We start from the raw sequence: 21,606 nt of genomic DNA, 5'->3' as shown, positions 1-21,606 counted from the left end.
GTGCTTACACTGGCACAAGGAAGACACCAAAAACAAGCTGGCAATAGAGGGCAAGACTCTGGGCTGTAAGCCTGCACTTAGACCGACCCCACATGCTCCTAGGAGAGAGAATGACTTCTCTTGCAGCAGCACTGGCTCTTATGTTACCATGCTGCAAGCTGTTCTGGGAAGTGAACCAGATAATAGTTACCCATTTCTCACAGGCGATTGATTAGTTTTCAACTAAACCTGGAACTGAAACAGGCCTGTTTCACATTCACGTTGGTGCCAGCTTCACTGCCAGTGATAACACTACTGTTATCGCTGGCATCCTGCACAGAGACTGCCTTCAGGTGCTGCAGAACCGTACCCTCAGTGCACTCCAACTAGCTCAGCACTACATCTTCTGCTACTTCTTGTCTAGCACTGATGTGTCAACAGCAACTTATCATGTCGTTTAGAAATAAAGCTATCTGACTTCAAATCACTACCAACATCACATCGTGGCATAAAGCAACATGTACTGAAATTTACAAACCAACTTTTAAACCGAATTATTTCAATTATCAACTCCTTACAAAACGTAGAAAACACAGAACCTCCTCTCACAACAGATCTGTGATACAGAGTCAAAGAACAAGATAAGCCTTTAAATACACCTACAATTCTAGGCTAAACATCCAGCGATTTTTACATAAATGAATTTATTTTCAGGCTTTCCCTCCTCTAATTTAACATCAAGTTGCTTTAAAATACTCCTCCTCTAGTCAAAACCTTTTCAATCTTTTGACAATCTGCACATTAGAAAAATTTAACATACAATTTTCCTTCATATATATTTTTCCTTTGACATATTTCATCTGAACATGTGTTTGAGAATAACTCTTAAGAAGTGTGACATTGTAAATGCTCCTCCTTGACAGCACTCAAAATACAAACACTGAAAAGCCACTTCAGTCTTTCATCAAAGACTAAATGAATTTTTGCTCTGCTTAGCTCTGTGCGTGAGAAATGTAGGAAAGAACGTCAAAATATGAATTTATAGATTTTTATACCACACACACCAAAGTTCAAAGAATTACTGTTTCATGTTAAAGGAGCTGATAACTACTTCTCTAAGCAACAGAAGCTACTGTAACACACTGCTTTTCATGTCTCAGGAAGGTCACCAATTGTTATAAGAAAAGATACAAACAACTGTTTCTAGATGAAGCAAACAAAAAAGGAAATGGTTGACAACAACTGTCAGTAGGTGAATTTGCTGCTCTAAATCAATTTCCCTGCAGAAATATATCTGCAGGTTTTTTTTTTTTAATGCATTTCCGGATGCAAAAAGACAAATACAATTGTCACCATTCAAATAATATTTTACTTCCCTACTGAAAGCACAGCCCATCTCAGCTTCCATGCTCAGCTCTCAGCCCTATGCCTCTACAAAGAGAAACGAGTCAAAATCAGAAATGCACCATTTGGTTAACTGTAATTATCTAGCACTTTATCAGATTAAAGTACTGTGGTATTAGTAACCAAATCTCTCATTACTCCTGTAATAGCATAAAGAATCACCATTTTATAGATTAACTCAAACAGGAATATACTTAAAATAGTTGTCCAGGGCTTTACAGAAACACAGCAGGCTCTCTGGACTAGAACATGTGTGTTACATGTGTGTGTGTGTATCTATATTTTATGAAGTGTGGCATAAAACTAGAGAGTATTAATGGTAGCATTAATGGCAGGTTTTGTCTTCTTTGCCTAGCATAGTTCACATCTGAACACTGTGTAGCATGGTAGCAAACAACCCCAAGTCAATGACTTGGAAAGATCTGTTACAAACAGTTGGGTACTAAGAGAAAAAACTCGGGTAAATCTGCAATACCAAGTCACAGTGACCAGTATTTGTCTCTCTCTCTCTCTCTCTCTCTCTCTCTCTCTCCATTTCTAGTCCACCATGTGATATCATACACAGAGAACACAGACCCAAATTGCATTTCTGTCCTGACACTATTTAAGATGTTAACAGTACATGCACTTTGAAACAGTGTAAATTGCCTACAAGTTTTCTTATTAATGAAGCAAAACATTTTATTAAGCGTAAAAATGTATTTACTTAGTGTATTTCTGCTAGTGCTAAAAGGGATATCTCCTACTATTTCTTTATTCCCACAACTATTTTTCACTTTTCTTAATGCCATTTTTCCTTAAAACAAAAAATAGCCAGTAACGTTATGTCCTGCAGATACAATGTTCATGCTTAATAGAGTAAATTTCAGAGAAGAAATCCTGAACTGGGGGCCTTAACTGATGGCTGAGATAACTAGAGCTTGCTGGTGCCCTCACAGGATACTTCACTGCCACTGGAGCACTTAACCAGGGATTCAGGGAACTCTACAGTCAACAGCTGGAAACACCATTTTTACCTCAGCTGTCCACAGGCTGGGAAGGTGCACCACAACTGCATAACCGAGTTCTTTACGTGTGTCCAGAATTTCAGATACTGTTGATTTACCTTGATTATTCTCGTTCAGCTTAGCTCCCAAAAATGAGACAACCACTAAAGCAAAATACCCAATGATAACATATTTGGCACAACTTAGTCCAACTTTTAAAGCTAACAGTTAGAAGAGCAAAAACAATGTTACAAGCAGAAAAATAAAACAAAGCTCTTTTAATTTACAATTAAAAACGCCACGTTTCTCATAAGAGTTGTATGTATAGTCTTCCAAGACGTTTCATGTGAAGACCAGAGCTCATTAAACTGTCCCGCTTGATTTCTTTGAGTGTTCAGACCCGTACGAGTTGCTTCTGATACAAACTCACCCATGCTCCCCCCTCTTGTGCATTACAAGCAGGTGTCTTTGATATCCGACTAGTACTACTTTCTCAATTCGCACTAAGCAGACAACAGCAACAATACTCATGCTTCAGTACAGAAAGCACTTCTGCTATTTAAAATATTTGCTTTCCTTAGTTCACACCTACTTAGCTGGAGCCACTGGATTTCTGAGCGAACTCCTCTAGTACAGTCTAATAAGACCTACAGTATGAGAACCCTACCAACACAACCGATAGATTAATGGACACCGTACTCTGTGCATGCTTTCAGGATGAAAATACTCATCATCTCATCAGTATTAGCATTCTTAGGTCACAACAGGCACCTAGAAGTATACAAGCGAAAGCTCTTACCCTTGTGCTTTCCTGCACTTCTCACTACTGTGAAAAGTGCTGAAGGTAATTACAAACGTGAGTTTCCACTGAAGTTTGTGTAATTATCGTTTCTAGCACTCAGTTTCAACATCAGTGTTACAGCATAGAACAAGTGATAAAACCTGATCCGATCCAATTTTTTCTTTAGGTACGCTCCCCGAAGTTATTTTCTGCAGCAGATACCTAGCCCAAAGATCACCTGTACTCCAATACCCCAAATCTTGAAGACCAGCTTGAAGATCTCAGGGCTGAGAAGAGCCCCTTCCCTTTTTCCTCCCCCTCTGGAATGCATCGTGCTCGCCTCAGAGCTTAGGAGGGAGATAAAGAGACAACTGAAACTATGTTCCTGCATGTGGAACGTCCCGTGTCCTTCATGACCTAGTCCAATTAGCTACGAGCCTCCTAATATCCACTCATCTGCCACCTTAAACAAATTAACTCACTTTATCTATTTATTTAGTGCATAAGTAAACGGCTCGTTACAGAGGGACGGCAGCGTTCACCAAGACTGCTTGAAATAGAGACTGAGAACACCGAAGAAATACGGTACGTTTTACAAGCAAAACGTGAGTTGGTAATACGTAAAAGGGCCACGAGCTCACCACTGGAAAAGTCACTTAGCTCTCCTCCCAGCTGCGTTGCGTTTCCCAACAAACGCTATTGTTTCCGAGCCGGGGTTAACCCAGAGGGGCGCAGGGGCAGGAGCCGCGGGCCCCCCGCCTTTAAACTCGCCCGGCACGCAGCGGGGCAGGCGGCGCGGCCCCCGCCGGGCTGGAGCCGAGGCTGCGCGGCGGGGCAGCCGGGCCCGGTGCCTCCCGCGACCGCTTCCCGCAGCGCCTGGGCCGGGCGCGCAGGCCCCGGGCCGCCCCCGGCCCCGCCGGGCCCCGCTGACCTTGGCCGCGCCGCTCCGCTCGCACAAAGCGCGCCCGGGACGGGCCAGGCCGGGCCCACAAAGGGGCAGCCCCAGGCGCGCAGGCCCGGGCGCGGCGGAGCCTCGGCAGGAGCCGGGCCCGGCCTCCGCCCGCCGCACAATGGCCTCCCTCCCTCGCTCCCTCCCTCCCCGTCTCCACAGGCCCGGCCGGGCAGCGGCAGCAGCAGCAGCAGGGCCCCGCCGCCCGCCCGGGCTGCGCTTAGGCCGCGCCGGGGCCTCGGCCCTGAGGCTCCCCCGCGCCGGGGCCTCGCGCGGGCAGCGGCCTGCGGGGCCTCCCCTCCCCTCCGCGCCGCCACCGCCACCTCCCCACCCCGGGCCGCTCACCTGCGGGCGCCGGGCTGGGCGGGACCCCGCTGCGGCGGCCTGGCTCCGCGGATGGCGACGGGGCTGCGCGGCTCTCGCCCAGACGCTGGTGCCCGGCCCGAGCCCGCGGCGCGCTCCCTGCCGCCCGACGAGACACCGCCACGGGGGCGCGCCAGCTGCGGCGGAGCTCTGCTGCCTCCCTGCCTGCCTGCCAGGCGCGCTCCCGAGGCGGGCGGGCGGACGCGCGCACCCGGCAGCGTCCCCGTTCTTCCTCCCCACCCCCGCCCTCGCCGCCCCGCGCACGCGCACCCGGCGGCGCCGCGCGGCCCGGGCTCGCCCCGCTGCCGGCACAGGGCTGGCGGCGCCGGCGAAACAAAGGCCGCGGCCCCCCTGTGCTGCCCCCGGCCCGGGCCCGGCCCTCACCCGCCTCTGCCCGCGGCCTTCAGCGGCCCCCGCGGCCGGGCCCGAGCGGCCGGGCCCCGGCCGAAGTGACGGGGGCGCCGCGGGGCGGTCGCTTCCACCCCCCGGCTCCGTGCGGCCCAGCAGCACGGGGGTGAGGGGCTGCGCCCGGCGCCCCCTCCCCGGGCCTTAGCGGCACGCTGGGCCCCGCTCCGGCGGCGCTCCCAGGGCGCGCGGAACTTTCAGCGCTGCGGTGGAACTAAATTCAGGGGAATTCCTGGCGTGCTGGGCACAGGGCCGGTGCTGCACCAGGCCCTTGGTTCGGCTACTGCAGCTATTCAGAGGTTTGCCAGAGGAGAGCTACTGTTTATTTTATTTTCAGCAAAATATTTAAAAATAAGTGTTGGTTTTTTTTTTTGACTGACCAAACACTTTCTTGGTTGGTTTAATTGGTTATCCAGATGATTCTCCATACCCTACACCCACCTTTCAGTGACCAGACAGCACAGCTTTTTGTATAACGTTCCTACGTCAGCTCTGCCGATTCTGCTCTTATTCAGAGGTTTTTAGGACTAGCTTTAAAGCAGCTTCGTAGAAGTACATCACTGTAGTGATGCGGCACAATATGTATCCATCCCCCATTTGAGAACCTTCCCAAGCGTAGTACTAGCTATTTATTGCCAAAGAACGACAACTACAGAGGTAAAAGTTATTTGCACATACTTTTTTCCTGCACATCTTGAAGCTTTGCAGTGTGGTGGCTGAGCCTTTTCCTTAAGCATTCACAAGGAGCCATACACATGGCAATGACTGCTAACCCACCATGGGGTTGACTTATTGAATACTTAAGGAAATAGTTCATCATGATGTATTATTTTTGTTCTGAATAAGCACACATTCCCAAAGGAACATATTATCAATATTAGAGGCTTTTTTTCCAACTTCGATTTCAGTTCAGAGTAAGGCCAATCATTTGACGTATTTTTAAACATACAGAAGTCTATTCAGTACTGGAAACTTCAAAGGTAGTCCTTCATAGACAAAGAGGAGGAAAAAAAAGCATCCCTAGCAGTGGCAATTAGTATTTTTAGATAGGAGAACCAGAATGCTTATCATTGCCAGCAGTCTGTGTGGTTTATTACAAAGTATATCTGTGGTTGAGGCTTTAATCCTGCAAACATGCACTAACATTTTGCTTAAAAAAAAAAAAGTTAGTCTCACAGTCCTGTATCAGATCGATGCCTTGCTGTTTTATAAGTATTATTAAACATTTGCCTTTCACTGAATAGAAATTACTTCCTTGAGCAGTGAAACTAATTAAGCCCAGTTTCTATGGGACTTTTATCCTACCTCTCTCCTCACCACAATATCCTCCCACTTTGCTCCTGTGTTCTTGCTGCTGAAATGCCTCCAGCTTCCCCATGTCTGAACCCTTCTCAGTGTCCGGCTCGCTCATGCCTGTAACTAACAGCTGCCCAAGAGGGAGCCACCCAACGCAGCTGTGTGCATACACCCACTGGTCCATCACCCAGCTCACCTCTTCGCATCTTGATGCTCTACAGCAGGCAGACCAAGGAGTTCACGTTCCCCTCCTTTCAAGAGGACCCCGTATTTCAGCCTAGATCCACTATATTATAACACTTCTCAAGAAAGGCAAAAGTTGAGGCTTATTCCTCTCAAACTGGGGTGAAATTAGCCCACAGGTTCAAAAGTTAGTAGTGAGGGCTTAATGGAACGGACCCCGTAGCAAGATTGCATGGGCCCCATTACAGTAGGAAATCAGGGTTAAAAAGTGTCCGAAAGGCATGTTAAAAGGTCATATAATCCATCTTCCTGCTCCAAGGTAGAATCAACTGTGCCTTCTTTATTCCTGACAAATGTTTGTCTCAGCAGCTCATAAAAAAAAAAAAAAAACCTCCTGTAGTAGAAATTTCAAAATGTGCCTTCTAATGCCTGTTCTGTAGTGTTTATCTTCCTTACCATTACATTGCTTCTCCCCACATATAACCTGAGTCTCCCATTTTAACTTCAGCCCATTCATAGAATGCTTCAGTGAACACAGTTTTTCCTCTTCTCTATTTTTGAAGACTCTAATCTTCAGTAAATTACATCAGTTCCCTTCCATCCATAGGTCACCACTGCAAGGCCTCTGATTATTCTTGTCTTTTTTTCCCTGCAATGGTTCCTTTTATTCTTTTTTTGACTATCGTTCTGGGAACTGGACACAGCACTCCCACTGAGGCCCTTTTAAATGCTGAGTAATAAAGGCTGACTCTATGGAGACGCTGCTAAATCAGCGGTATCAGTCAATGTTATAATTGCAAATTGAGGTTATTTTTAACATCAAGTTTTAATAATTATTAATTTAATGAGAATTTTTGTATGCATTGTTTAGTAAGAAAAGAATTTATTGTCACTATGGAAGTGTACAACACCACTGTGGTTGATAAAGTTATACACATGTAGACCTGTAGTCTCACGGGATTACCATGTTTCCTTACTAGACAAAAGCATCCATAAGTCTTAAGTTTCATACTAAGATGTAATAAACTGTTTTTTTCCCTAAAATTTAGAAAATATTCTTTCTTAAAAGTACTATTATTTTGTATTTATTAATTAAAATGGATAAACTGATTCACACTTTGTTGCTTTAATATTTTTGCAATTCACGTATATTATTTAATACACATGAGACTTTAAGTGGCATATAAGTTATTAGTTTTGTGTTTATGTAAAACTCCTTTATTCCAAGATTGAAGATGATATTACCAACTCTATTCTCTAGATAACAGTGTATTAGCAACACATGGTAGCATTCTCTTGAGCTTTAGAAATACGATTGCTAATGGTTGCTAAACTGGATACTCAGATTTTGTGGCTGTATCTGGTTTCTTGGGCAGAAGCACTGCTTCTGAGCATTCGTAGTAACACTTGATCCTGGTAGCTAAGTGCCTAAGTCCTAAGCAAAGCAGCCAAAAATAAACTATTTTGTAAGCTTGCATGTAATATCACTGAAGCCAGCAAAAATACACATGCTCAAGTGAACTTTCTCCTTACAGCATTTTAGAGTCTCTAGAAGGAATGAAGAATTGATTTTCACCCAGTTTTGAATATTCCATTTTTAGTACTTTTTTTTTTTGTATTGATATTAGAACATTCAGCCATTAAGAAAAATGAGTACATAGGTCCAAGAAAACACAATCATTTTGAGACTTGAGTAAGAGGAGTACCTGGAAGTAACATTGTACACTTCTTACAAATTTGTGACTACACAAATTACAAAAGAAGATCTAAGATAATCATTCATAAAAGTACTAAATATAGTATGATTTTACAAGAAAAATACTATCCTTCATATGGAAAATGATACATGCTATTTACAAATATAAAAATATTTTTATCCTTTTTGTCTAAACAACTAATATCTTCCTCATACGTATTAGTGCATTGGATGCATTAATTAGGATTTCTGCAGTCCATAATTTCCCAGTATCACAGAAACAAAAATGACAAACTTTCAAAGTTTGTCTCAAACATTCAGTAGGGCTCTTAAAAGACAATAATACTGATTAAGATGGAAGACCAGTTATTGATCTCTGCTATCTTCTTTTTTTTCCCCATTTATATTTTTCATTTCACAGGCTGCAAAACACCTACAGCTCCCAACCAGTTTGTTTAGGAACTTTCTGATGGCAAACAAACTCGCAAATGAGTGGAAGAATAGCACGACTACTTAGAGCAGTTCATTAAAAAATAAATAAAAATCTTACTTTTTCAGGTAAACACTGATATCTGTTTTCATCCGATCACACTTTTTCCACAGAAATAAAATTCTGAACTGACAAGAACTTCACAAAAAGCAGTCTGGGGATATGCTGAAGACCTTCATATATAGAATGTTGAACTAAACATCATTTGTAAGGAAGTACAGATTCTCTGAAACATGTATGATATCCTACTCTTAACTGCAAAGCGTCATACATGTATAGTATTGTCGACTCCTATAATTGTACTGATAAATACTTAATATGACAAAAGGCCCGTTTTTCTTCCTGCAAGGCTTTCTTTAACATTTTTGAAGTTGCTCCCTCAAATTTGGTTTCTACTAGAAAAAGGGAACAAAGCCTTCAAAAAGCACAAGCCGAAGTTTCAAAAAGTTTTTTAAAAAATCCCAAACTTGATATTTTAAATAATATTTCATTTTGAATCTAATGTTATGTTAGACTGGTTGGATTTGACAGTCTTGATGTACCAGTTGACTCCATTGGATATATTCATAGAAAACATGTTATAGTATAGTCTATTGTTAATTACTGAGCAGCTATGTACTAAGTCTTCAAACATTTAAAACACAGCCTGAAAAAATACCAGACTGTACTTAATAGTTATAATTGACTAATTTAACTGATCTCAGTTATTTTGTAGAGAAACATTTTCTGCATTTTATTTGAACTTCATAAATTTATTTACCATTTATGTCTTTTTCAGAATTTATAAAAACCTGAAATTAAAAGAAGAGGAAGAAGGCAGTTTTTACAGAAAAATAAAAGGGAAGATAGAATAATTTTTAGGTTAGCCATAGACACAGAGTTAGGGATACATAAAAACAATCTTATTAAATTGGAAAAAAAAAATGCTGAATGCTTTTAAAAAGTTATTCTGGGAAAGAAAAGGTGCCTTTACACTCTTTAAAATCAGATATACATATTACAGAAGCATTTTCAGAACTGTAGTTTTCATACAATACCAGATCTACTAACTCTTCAGAAGCACTGTATAGTTAATGTAAGACTTGCCCTTTTACCCCAGCCTCATCCTTTCTGGTAACAGCCAGAAGCTTGACATTTTGTAGATATCCTAGCATACAGAAAACATAGAATTAGCTTGCACATGTGTTTTTTCTTCCCTTTATGTAATATTTATTTAAAAATAAATCTTAAAAACCTATCAACTAATGGTAACTCTAGCAACTCTGATATGTTATGGAGCTTCACAGAAATATTTGTGATCATCATATCTCTAGACAATTGTTATCTTGCTATTTTAAGTGGGAAACAAGTGGCTGTCTGCCCATATGGGTGAAGTAATTCATCTAAATTCTGCTTTAGAACAACAAGCTCTGATTTTTCAAGACAGTAGTAGTATGCTATTAGCGACACAAGAGCCAACACAAGCACTGTCCTCCTGAGAATCAGTATGAATCCAGAGAGAGACTTAAGACCATCAAATTCTTTTGCAAGAGTCCATAACTAGTCATTAGACAAAATACAATTCCAGTCAGCACTGACCTGTTTTAGATTACAACTGCCTAACTAAATTTAAAAGTCTTTAAAACCAATTAAAATCTCCCGAATCACCCAGTTCTTATATATGTAAATATGCAGTCTTCATTTGACTCCTGAGTAAAGAAAGAAATGTGTAATTATATAGCATTTAAAATTGTTTAACATTGGAAAATTTCTGCGGACATGTAGCACACAGAACTATATATAAATTCATAACTGCATAACAATTCAATAAGTCAATTACAAGATGAAAAACTGATTTTAAAATAACATGAAACTTGCATAATAACTTTCTCTCATTTTGAGATTTAAATGTCTTTAGTAAGGTTGAACAAGATAAGGTGTTTTTGAGGGTTTTCTTTGGCAAGGTTTTTGGAGGTTATGCCTGGGTGGAACAAATTAGCCTTGCACCATGACCTAAGAACAACGTAACTGGGCAGTGGTAGGCAATTAGAAACAATACCAAGAAATAAGCCATCTGTTAAACAAATAAATAAATCTGTTTACATCAGAGACAATTACCAGATCTATTCTTTTTTTTTTTTGACAGACAAACTGTATACACAGATAATCAAGTGCTAGCTAAAGCCTAAATGTTATATATAAAGTTCTGAACCAAACTCAAATACCTTTAATTTAACCCAGAAGCAAACAACAAGCAGTGTACACAAACATCTTCAGCTACTAGCACAAATATGTAATTTTTCCAAGAGGTGCTGAGTCCCATACTGAGCTTCATTATAAGCAGTTCCTATCTGAATTCTTGCAGATTTTGTTATGTTATATTGCTACTCATGGTTCAGGCAAACAGCCAACATTTAGAGCCTTCCTAAAACATTTCAATCAGGAGGAGACCTGTATAGGATTTAGGTGGGTCTTTGGCATAAGCCTATTTATTTAAGAAATTGCTTCTCTGAACATACTGAAGGGAAAAGAAGAGTGGCAATGCTTTCCTTGCTTACAAATTCTTTTTGTGCTTTTGTAAAATACTTCTGACAGAGGCTCATGGCTCCTCTTCAAGTTTTCTGATAAGGAAACACACATTAATCCCCATTTCTATGCTTGCAACCAGTTTCCTGAGGCACATGATTAACACCTCGCTCCAGCCCTGCCACATTTACCAGTTCCCACTGTTCCGGCTCTCCCACCACACATGAATGTTGCATTGTTCCTGTTTAGCCCTTACTTACTGACTGTGTCCAGGCCCATGACTGAGCACAGTCACGAACATTTGCCAGAATAAGAGCACTTTGAGAACACCTCCAAAGAAAATGGTCATGCTTCCACCCCCCACCTTCCTCTCACCATACAAACAGGGACAAAGTGTCCTGTTTTTCGTTTTCTTCATGAACCAGTAAGAATGAGAGCACCAGCATGGGGAGGCCTGGACAAAGCAGTGAGGTTTGCATTCAGCTTTAAGGGAAGGGAGATTAGGGAGGTTTGGTTTGTCCTCATTAGTAACAGTTTTTCAGCAGACCTGGGGTGGGCAGCAAGATCATACACTACAGTAAGGGTCACTTGATTCCCATTCCTGTCCATGCTTTAAATGTGTTTAGAAATCATTATCATTCACAAGAATGTCTTGTCACCGGAAATACATCAGCAAGTCACGCACTGGCTAAATATAACACCTTACATCAGGTGCTCTGGAAACAGTACAAAGTCAGGGTCTTTACTACTTTGTCATGCAACATTCCTCTTCATTTTGCTGGGGGTTTAGTCTGAGCAGACACCACAGAGAGCGTAATGAGGATTACAGAATCGGAGGGGACGCCTCACTGAAGAAGCTGTGGGCCACACACAAATCTGATTACGTGCTTTATCCCTGACACTTCTGATTTACCAGAGAAGAGGAAAAATTACCAGAGACATTCTGTTTTTCACACCTGAGAACAGATAAAGCTTGAGGCATTATAAAGTTCTTTGATACATGTACCTATTTTATACTGCAATTGGGGTTTTTCACGCTACTGTGATACCATTTACCATCATAGCACTCCTCGTTCCCAGCCCTTCGCTTCTGCCAGTACTGCACAGGAAAGCTTTTGACTCACAGGCTTCCTTTTACTCAGTGAGCTCATTAAAACACCGTTATCCCTAGCCTCAAGTGATTTTTTTTTTTTTTGGAAAAAAAAAAAGCGTGCTTTTCAACAAGATAATTCAAATAATATAATATGACACGAACAGGTTAGCCATCCCATTTGGTGTGGTGACACTGGACATAAATGTTCTCCACTGGATTTTTATTATTATTATGGTTCTGTGTGTGTTTTATTTTTTTTCATCTTTTTTTCCTCAGTTGTGTGGAAAAGACATCTCTTTGGTTAAAGTGAAAGACTTTTTTTTTTAATGATTAGGCTTCATCCATTAAAGATCAAGCATATGCACAAAAGCAAACCTAAAATTATGTACACTCTTAGATAGCTATAAATAAATCTATGCTTGTTTTGATTATTTCATGCATTTGCTTAAAATGAAAAGCTCTCGGGAAGATCATACATTTACAGAGCTGCCTGAGAGAAAATTTATAGCTTGTCAGCTGCATAAAGATATCATCTTCCAAAGTATTTTTGGGTGACACGGTAACAACATTCAATAAGATGTTAAACAGAAATCCTTTGCTAGCTCTGCCTGTGTTCACTGTGATACTGTTTAGAAGTTTATTTTTATTGAAATGAAAGAAAGTACATCATTTGAAAATAGAGAAATACACTTTTTTTTTAAATTATGGTGCAAATCCTGCCCTGTTAGCCCAGCAGGGATGAGGAGAAGCATTATATAGTACATGCATTGCCACATGGATCCCACAAGCCAGGACTGAATTCCAGCAGGCACACCCCAGGGAGGCACTTCAAGACATGATAAAATACCGTAACCTTGCCTGCCTGCACAGCCTTACATACAGTGCTAGGAAAACCTACAGTATCAACATCCTATTTTAAATAATCTGCAATTGAAGGTATATCCAGCAGAAGCCTGCAACAGTCTCAATTTTTCTATTTCTTAATGTATTATTGTAACCCATGCTTCCTTAAATATTTATGAAGGGAGTACCAATGGAAAAAAATAATTTGTTCAGAAGAACATAAGCTCTACAACATGGGAATTTCTTGCTGCAGAACTGTTCTTGCTGCTGACCATAGAAATTTTGGAGTAGTGGTAGGGAAAGCTACTGCCATCGCAACAAAATCAATCATCTCTGTATGTATCCTAAAGTACGCTACTTGGAGACCAATTTCAAATAAATTAACTCCAATAGTTTCAACAAACGTGTCTGTCCCTTTAGTCATCACATTGTAGACAATTTTCACAACCAATAAATTTCATCTGTGAGCTTCCAATAAACAACCCTTGTAAGTGGTACAAAGACAAGCCCTGGAATGTGACCTATCCTGGTAACCAACCAACACAGCGTCTTCCCCAGCTGCACACCAAAGCAGCTGTAAAACTGCTTTTAGCAAGGAAATAGGAGTTCATACGAAAAATCCAACTAATTTTCCCCATCAAAATTCTCCTCATCATTGACTCTAAAGTTCATACAGTGCTGCATCTAAAGTAATTTGTATTTATTTAGAAGAGAAATTTCCGTGCATTCCTGAATGGTGGAAAGAACTTGATTCCAACTACTAAATCTGCCACCTCTCCTCATTTCCTATTTCATTTTGACTATTTTGCACCCTTTTGCAATGACTGCTCTCTTGCAGGGTTTTAATTTACTGTTCAGGTTCAACTGCTAGAATTGCGCATTGTGTTTTTCAGGGTTGCAGATCTCCCTTATTCTCCTTAGCTAGGAATTCCATTAAGAACTACATTAAGCTATGGCCACTTTACCCTCTTCCTCCTTTTTTACTTCATTTTATGGTGTTTGCCATAAGCTCCCCCTTTTCTCCCACTATTGTCATCACCTTCTCGATTGCTGACTAACAATTAGACATTGAGAAAGCAAAAGGGTATCTGGGGTTGCTACCAAGGAGAAAGTACCCCCGGGAATGAAAACCACCCCGGGCTGCTGCATCTGCTGGATTCTAATGGAAATGAATTTAATTTATCTAGAGGATAGACACTGGGCCTTATTAGTGCCAGAGGCCATCTGAAGTGTGCACATGTTTATAATAAATCCTCACAAACTATTTGAAATTTCATTCATCTTTGGAGCTTTCTAGCTTTGATATAACATGGTGCTTAATGAAGCCATAACAAAACCCTTTCACTATGCAATTTTTTTTTTCCAATATGGCTTTATGCAATGCAACCTGGCTACCAGCACCAGTGAAAGCTGTGTGGCCGGGGTGGACACCTGTTTATGTCAGTAGTGCTAAATACACTGTCTCAGCAGCCTAAGCTTGCATGCCTCAAACCCGTAACAGTATTTAAAATGCTATACCCAAGACCTGCTTACCCTAAACAGGGTGATAAAAAGATTTCCTCACACCCAAGAAAGGAAACAAATTTCTACTGAGTTCATCAATACAAATTAAGCATGGAGGTTATCAATTACAACCTTTCATGCTGATGGAGGGGAAAAAGCAAGCAAAAAGTGACTCTAGCTCCTAAAATTCTTCACCTGAGAGAAGCACTTTCCTAAACCATTCCCAGTTTATTACCTTAGCCATTCCCATTTTCTTACCTTGAGTTTTGAACTGCAGTTGCAATGACAGTGCATTTTGATCTGGCCTAAGGGTGTCAAAACGCTACAGAACTAGCTAACTTCAGACAGAAGCCCTAAGAAAGGCTAATTTCTCTGTTTTCCAGATCAGTTGCCATATGCAATTTTTGTGTAGCAGAAGAAATTAACTCAGACTAAGTGCAATAACTGTGCTATTAGCCATACAGAGAAGTTACAACGATAACACAAAAATATCATCTGACAGATGTTATTTCTTACTACAAAAGAATTAATTCCAACATAAACTATGAGTAATGTATTCTGTATGCAGCATATTGTGTTAGTACAACATTCATTTAGGCAGGCCTTATCTGGGAATACCCTTTTTAATGTGCCCCCTTTGTACATGCTTAATACACACAGTACCAATCTTCCATATTCTAGACTACCCCAAATTCAGACAATTAACAACAGAAGCAGAACAGGACTTGGAACACTGTCTCTATTCCTAAGAGCAGATTCTGTGTGTCCCAGGGGAGGATGGAATAGTTGCTGCACTTCCCCAATTGCAATTTTTCCTTTGTTTCCAAAGCATGCAGGAAAACACCACCACCACGTTTGATTTGCTACCTCGACAGTACCCACAAGAGGACTAGGAAAAATCCTACTCTTCATGACTGTAATTCATGGAGTAGCCCAACTGAACAACCATGACACTAGAACGCTGGTGTTCTAGAACTAGAACATCCTTTTGGTGTCACAACTGAGACTACACAGGGAAAAGCAGTCAAGTAGCCCATGAGCAAGCACCATGGCTAAGGTGTACATACATAGCTCAGATGCAGATGGCTCAGTTTCTGTGATGTAAAACTGAATTCAGTTTTTTCCCCCTCTACAAATGGCAACTGATCACCTCTCAAATTAGAGGATGCTAAATTGTATTATGCAAAACCACATCAACTGGATTTTCAGATATCTTGATCATGCTTTCCTACTTTTACTTGCATAGCCTTAATAATATCAAGACCAGCTTCACACCAGGCTAAGTTACACAGCTAATTCTTCTTTTATTAAAAGCACCCATGCTTGTAATTCATAATCATATGCCAGGGTTGCAGTATGCCAGTTTTTGAATGAGCATACAATTGGAAGGAGAGTTCCTGCCCCATAGAGTTCATTATATAAGATGTAAGAGAGAAAGGAAAATTCAGCCAAAAGAAAGTGGCAAGACAATAAGAGCTAGCAATATAGGAAGTAGTTACAGTATACTGACATCCTGATATTTATCCTCTATTTTGTAGGTGTGACAAAAAAAGTTTACTGGGTTTTGAATGAAAACAACAGTTTTGCAGATGTGCAAAACCTATTTTGAAGCACAAAAAGCAAAACAGAAAAACATGAATATTTTAACTGAGTAATCAAAATAGAAATGCACAGATCATACTGTGTTGAGATTACTGAAGGAAGTATTTAACCACTCAGTACCAGAGGTAACAGTAAAGGACATGCTGTGAATGGATTTAAGAAGGAGGATAGTTTGTTTGTTTGATGCAATATGTAAAACAGAACCATATGATCTCAGAAAGAGATCATATTCCCAAAGTCACTGTCTAGAGGGGGGAAACACATTTTAGCAAGACAGACAGACAGCAGAGAGAAGTACCAGAATATGTTCATCTACTATGAAGCACAGATGCATGATCTTAAAAATAATTTTTTTTTCCTGGCTGACATACCATATCCATTGAGAAGCAGTGAATTATAGTGCTGAGAGTCAACCCTCCCAGTGTGGCTTTGGAAGGCATTTCACATTCACTAGTTACACATTTAAACAGAAGAATCCCCTGGCATCACCACTGGCTTACACACAGCTTCACTTATACATACTCCATTCTTCATGAGGTGCCCCCACCAGCCATATAACATTACCTAGTGGAGAGAAATCAGCAAGACTTCTCTGCTGTTTCTTAGTAAGACAAGGCTTCTCTTTCCTCTGGGTCCTACCATTTCCTTTTTGCTACTTTATGTCCTGAGGCACAAAAGAGCAGCAGCTGCCTTTCATTGTATTCGTCTGCTGGCTGTGGGGAGTAGTTTTCATGCTTGATGCGTATAAGACCATCATTAGGAGAGATCCATTTTAGCCATAAAACCTCTCTCTGATTTGGGAAAAGATAAGGTTATTTCTTTGGTTACATCTTTGTGTTATGCCTTCTCCACTTGCTGAAGGTCTAGGCTGAATTTCATCTTCTGCAGAAGCAGAGCTTTGTATGTTTATGCTTCTGCATAAACAGTTACATAGAACTTACACAGGAGCGCTTCCAGCTTATAAAAGGCCTTGGAATTCTCAAAGCATTAGAATTGTGTGAATAGCAGGAACATTTGTACCCCATTTGTGCTACAGGAACACAGCCCTTTGCTGTCTCTGCAGCAGACATGCAGGAAGATTTGAGGGCCAAGCATGAACAGATGAGCTATAGCCAAACAGATCTCCCAGGCTAACTCACACATTGCATCAAGAACTGCAGGTATTTCTGTCCCTCTGATGGCGGTGCAGTGGTGAACAAAAAGCTCTGCATTCTACTTCCAGTTCCATGGAAACTGCTGTCATAATTCTTCTGTAAATATATGCCAACATTCCAAGCTGTAATTCATGGAAATTCTCCCGTGGACTTCAATAGTTGGTACAGAAGATCTGAAAGCGTTAACAGTGTTCATCAGTAGTTTGGGGCATTAATCCTGTCTGATCTTCATCAATTCAAATGTAATTGGTCAGGCATCAGATCTTCAGGAAGCTCTCCAGGTACTTGCTGATAGTCCTCAGGAAAAGTTCTATTTTATTATATTCCTTTACTGAAACATTAGCAACAGAACTGCTTTAAACCTTTTGTGCTTTTCAGGGGAATTTCTAACAAACCCTGTGTTAGAATCTTAGAATCTCCATGGCTTTAGCAATTTGAGCCTAATGAACAGACTAATTGCTCAAGTCTTTGAATCTCTCAGCTGGAAAGAGATTGCTACCTGTAATTTAATTTATTAACTGTGCACATACCTTTAATTCTCTGTAGAAATTAAGTAGAGGATAAGAAGGCGAATAATCTTTCAAAGCCATAAATTTAAGTGGCTATGAATTAACTCCCTCAGTTACCACATAATCCATCATATTTTGCTTCTCTTATCCTCACGTCACAGAAAAACCTGACTAGAAAAAAAGGAAACAAAGAGAACTTGTGAAAAAATAGTTAGGACCACTGACACACATATCTGGATACGTGCAGCAGGAAATTGAAATCATTGTCACAGGCAGGTTTTCACCTACTAACCTTTATAGGGAATTTTGCAGGCAACTTCCTATTTAGAGAAGAATAGAATATAAGAGTCTACACAGTGAGAAGGGACCTTCCAAGCTAGACTGAGACATTGTACAGGGGGCCACGTATGCTCCTCTGTATTCCAAGACCTCTGTTGAAGTTTTTGCAAGTCTGCATTACTTGAGAAATGAAGAACGGGGCAGCATCTGCACCTCTTGCCTAGAGCATAATTCAAAAAGGAAAATAGTATTCTTTTTAAACACACAACTGAAAAACTTACAAATGATGAAATAATAAGGTTTTGGACTTTATATATCCTGAACGTGGTCTCCTTTCCAGTGACCATAATCTAATTTCACCCACAGTAAGATTTGAAGTAATTTCATTACTAGAGAGGTAAAATATACTGCACATCTGTAAATTAATCATGAGGGATAGAGGGAATATTTTCATGTGGCTCATGAAGGAAGATAGGGTTATGACAGACACAATTACTTCCCACTATTGAATAGTGCTCTCCAGTTCAACATATCCAGAATTTTCTGGCTACACAGCACTTACAGCTCGTACAATGACAACAGCTCGCAATACAAATGAGTTACTCCTTGGTAACAACTCAGCGATGTTACAAAGGACATGGCTGTCAGACTATCAAATTCCTCCCTCACAGAAGGGCCATAAGGCAAATCTTCAAATCTAAGCCAGCATTCAAGCACGGAGGAACAAAAAGCATACCCTCTCAAGTCTTCAAGGAAACATGGAGTCAGTACTTATCAAGACACAGTTTTCTTTGAACATTACAATGCTTGCTATTGTCTTATTTTAACTCCCCATATGGATTCGTTATAACCATTGTCCTCCTTGCTCTGTGTCACCATTCTAATCCCACAGTGACTGTGATGCTGCTCACATTCGGTAATTACTGTACCACTCTACAGTGGAAGCATGTTAGATTGCCAATGTTTGTATTGCGATTCACAGTGCAAGAAAAAGGCCACAAGTGAACTTTATCTGCTCATCTGTCACCAAAAATTCTGAATCGCATGTCAGAATTCTGATTTTCCCCCAAAATACAACTTGTATTTCTTCAATATTTTTCAAGCAGTCTTTTCCCCCTCCCCCCCCAAAGCGGATGGGGTATCAAGGGTTCAAAAATGTAAGCCAGGGTGGATTCAAGCACACCATGCAAGAACACCTAATCTCTCAGCATCATGCAAAGCAGACAGATTCAGTTGTGTTACGGTACAGATAACCTTCTCCATTATTCCAAAGTAAAAAGTGTTTGTTTAAATATAACCATAACAAATGCATATTTCTTCATTTTATAAGTCAAACTGAAGAATATTTAAAGCATTGTAAAAATTATTATTAGTAAGATAAATGGCATTTTCCTCTTAATGTGTATTTTGTGTGCTTTGACATGATCTGGGAAACCAACCAGAAGAAGAGAACTAAATAGATTTATTTACACGGTGATACGCTGCCAACAAGCACTGGATACAAGGGCTAGAAGTCAAGTTCCAATCCTCTGAGTGAAATCCACAATAGAAAACGATGTCACCACTTCACTTTTTCTGGAAACATCGTCTGTCTTTTTTGCTACCCATTTGTCAGCACTCCATCAAGCTTCTGCCACTCTATAGTAAACTGTTAGCTACCTCAGATTATTATTAATGTAACATCTTGCACTATTTGGCTTGATAATTTTGAAGCCTCATTAGCAAAGGTTACATCATTAGTGAAGACAACTCATTACGAAGAAAAGCTGAGCTTTTGTGAAATTACTATGTAATATAAATTATATTAGTGATACCAATCAAAGTACTTCTGCACTTCGTACAACTGTGCTTGTATTAGGTATTTTGTCAGTATGAAGACAAAGCGTAATTATCAAACATTCACTCTGTGAGCAGTGAGATCAATAATGTCTGGTCTCCTGTCCGGAATTCGAGCACTTGGGACATCTGACCACTTACTATCACAAACATAGTAAGAACAACAAAAACAAACAAAATAAACACCACTTAATTGAATACATTAGCATAAAATGCTTCTTAAGGAAACATACTCAAGACACTCTGCTCCTATCGCCAACTGCAGGCACCTGTACGTGATACACACAGGATAAAAATAATAGAGATCTATGGAAATGCCTGCCGTCTTTAGCATACTATGCTTCTACACTCTGCTGCGGGCACAGCTTGAAGCCTAGCATTTACTTAGATTTATTTTTCAGGGATTCTAGGAAGTCCTAAGAGGACCTCCAGATGCTGTCAGAATGCCTTCAATTTATTCTGAAATGCGTAAGGCAACTGCACTTCAATTGCTGCTAAATGTTTTCCACCATTCTTCCCCTGCTGGCATTACGCTCCCTTTGCAGAACCTGAGCTTAGCATGCAGCAGCCATTAAACTTATCTTGACCCATGTGAGGGGCCAGAAGAACTGAATACACTGTCTATTTTAATTTCTTTACAGTCAGCTTGTGGAAAAAGGTCAGTATGCAGAGTATGGGTGTGTCAAAGCCCATTGACACAGATGGCAATGTTACGTAGGCGCACAGGGGTGGAAGTTTGCACAGGAAGTTGCAACTCCAGGTTATTTTTTGGAGACAGATCACACGCCAGAAATCCCTGCAATTAGCTTGGTTGATCCTAAGGAAAGAAGGGTTAAAAATGGTGGAACAGTATCTACTTTTTTCATCCACTTTGCTTTCAAGAGCAACATCATGCAGCAACAGAGATGCTCTGGGCATTGGCACCACTCTTAGGTGGCCATGGCCCCATAACCCACCTGCCCATAAGCCACCCTGCTTCCCTGCTTTAAGCTAAATTCTTTCTCAAGTCACATCAAAAGCCCTGTCTACCCCACTTACCGTCTAGTCTAAATATATCCCATGGTATATATTTTGCTTTCAGAACCTTTTTTTTTTTCCTTTTTTTTTTTTTTTTTTTTATTTCAGCTACAACCTTCCTCCTTTACTGATATTCCTTGGAATACATACCAGGTTTAAAAGAAGAGTCATTTATAAGATGCTAATAAGTAGTCTGTAACTCTGCAGAGTAACATACTGTTATTAGGCTCTGTGACAGAATGCTTTCTAAAGCATGCGTATGCATTTTTGACAAGGTATGTAGAATTAATCTTTTTTACCCTAGTATGTGCAAAAATAAAAATGCAAGAAGGCAAGTTTCCCAAAACATGCTTGTGTTAGACTTTGATAGATTTGCCTTTATTTCACATATGGAGAACAGCAGAATACATTGTGCCTTCCCTGGTATATGCATTTGTTCATATTTCCTCTTGAACTCCGCTACTCAGGAGGGAGTTTCCCAAAGGAAGGGCTTCTAAGTAGTGCTCCATATCAACTTTGACCCTGAAGCATCTAGCTGACATGCCAGTATCTTCCAACGGTGACATATCTATTCCCCTGATACATGAGCACCTTGAACTCAGTGTTATGTACTCCAAATTGCAGGGATGAATTCATCAAGATGCAATGCTACTGATTTAGTAGGATTGCATAGGGTTGTATTTGGATTGTTCAACTTGGCAATGTTTTCATCTCTATTTCGAAAGCATACTGG

General features: G+C 40.7%; 1 protein-coding gene across 8 annotated transcripts in view; it reads right to left on the bottom strand.

The window, feature by feature from the left end:
- Window positions 1-21,606, bottom strand: part of SIAH1 (siah E3 ubiquitin protein ligase 1) — a 73,017-nt gene that overhangs the window by 14,785 nt on the left and 36,626 nt on the right. For 2 of the 8 annotated variants that reach the window (XM_040571464.1, XM_040571461.1), the window contains exon 1: window positions 4,445-4,671. The exons of 2 other annotated variants lie outside the window; for them this stretch is intronic. The gene's annotated coding sequence lies outside the window, so the exon portion shown is untranslated. Of the gene's footprint in view, window positions 1-3,791; window positions 3,817-4,444; window positions 4,695-4,846; window positions 4,865-21,606 lie in introns of those variants that run through there. 4 more of the 8 variants (XR_005823744.1, XM_040571466.1, XM_040571459.1 and 1 more) reach the window with 4 other exon arrangements.

This window comes from Cygnus olor, chromosome 12, assembly GCF_009769625.2.
Source record: "Cygnus olor isolate bCygOlo1 chromosome 12, bCygOlo1.pri.v2, whole genome shotgun sequence".
NCBI classification, from domain to species: domain Eukaryota; kingdom Metazoa; phylum Chordata; class Aves; order Anseriformes; family Anatidae; genus Cygnus; species Cygnus olor.
The sequence above is the reverse complement of the archived record's forward strand: the minus strand, read 5'-3'. Positions and strand labels throughout refer to the sequence as shown.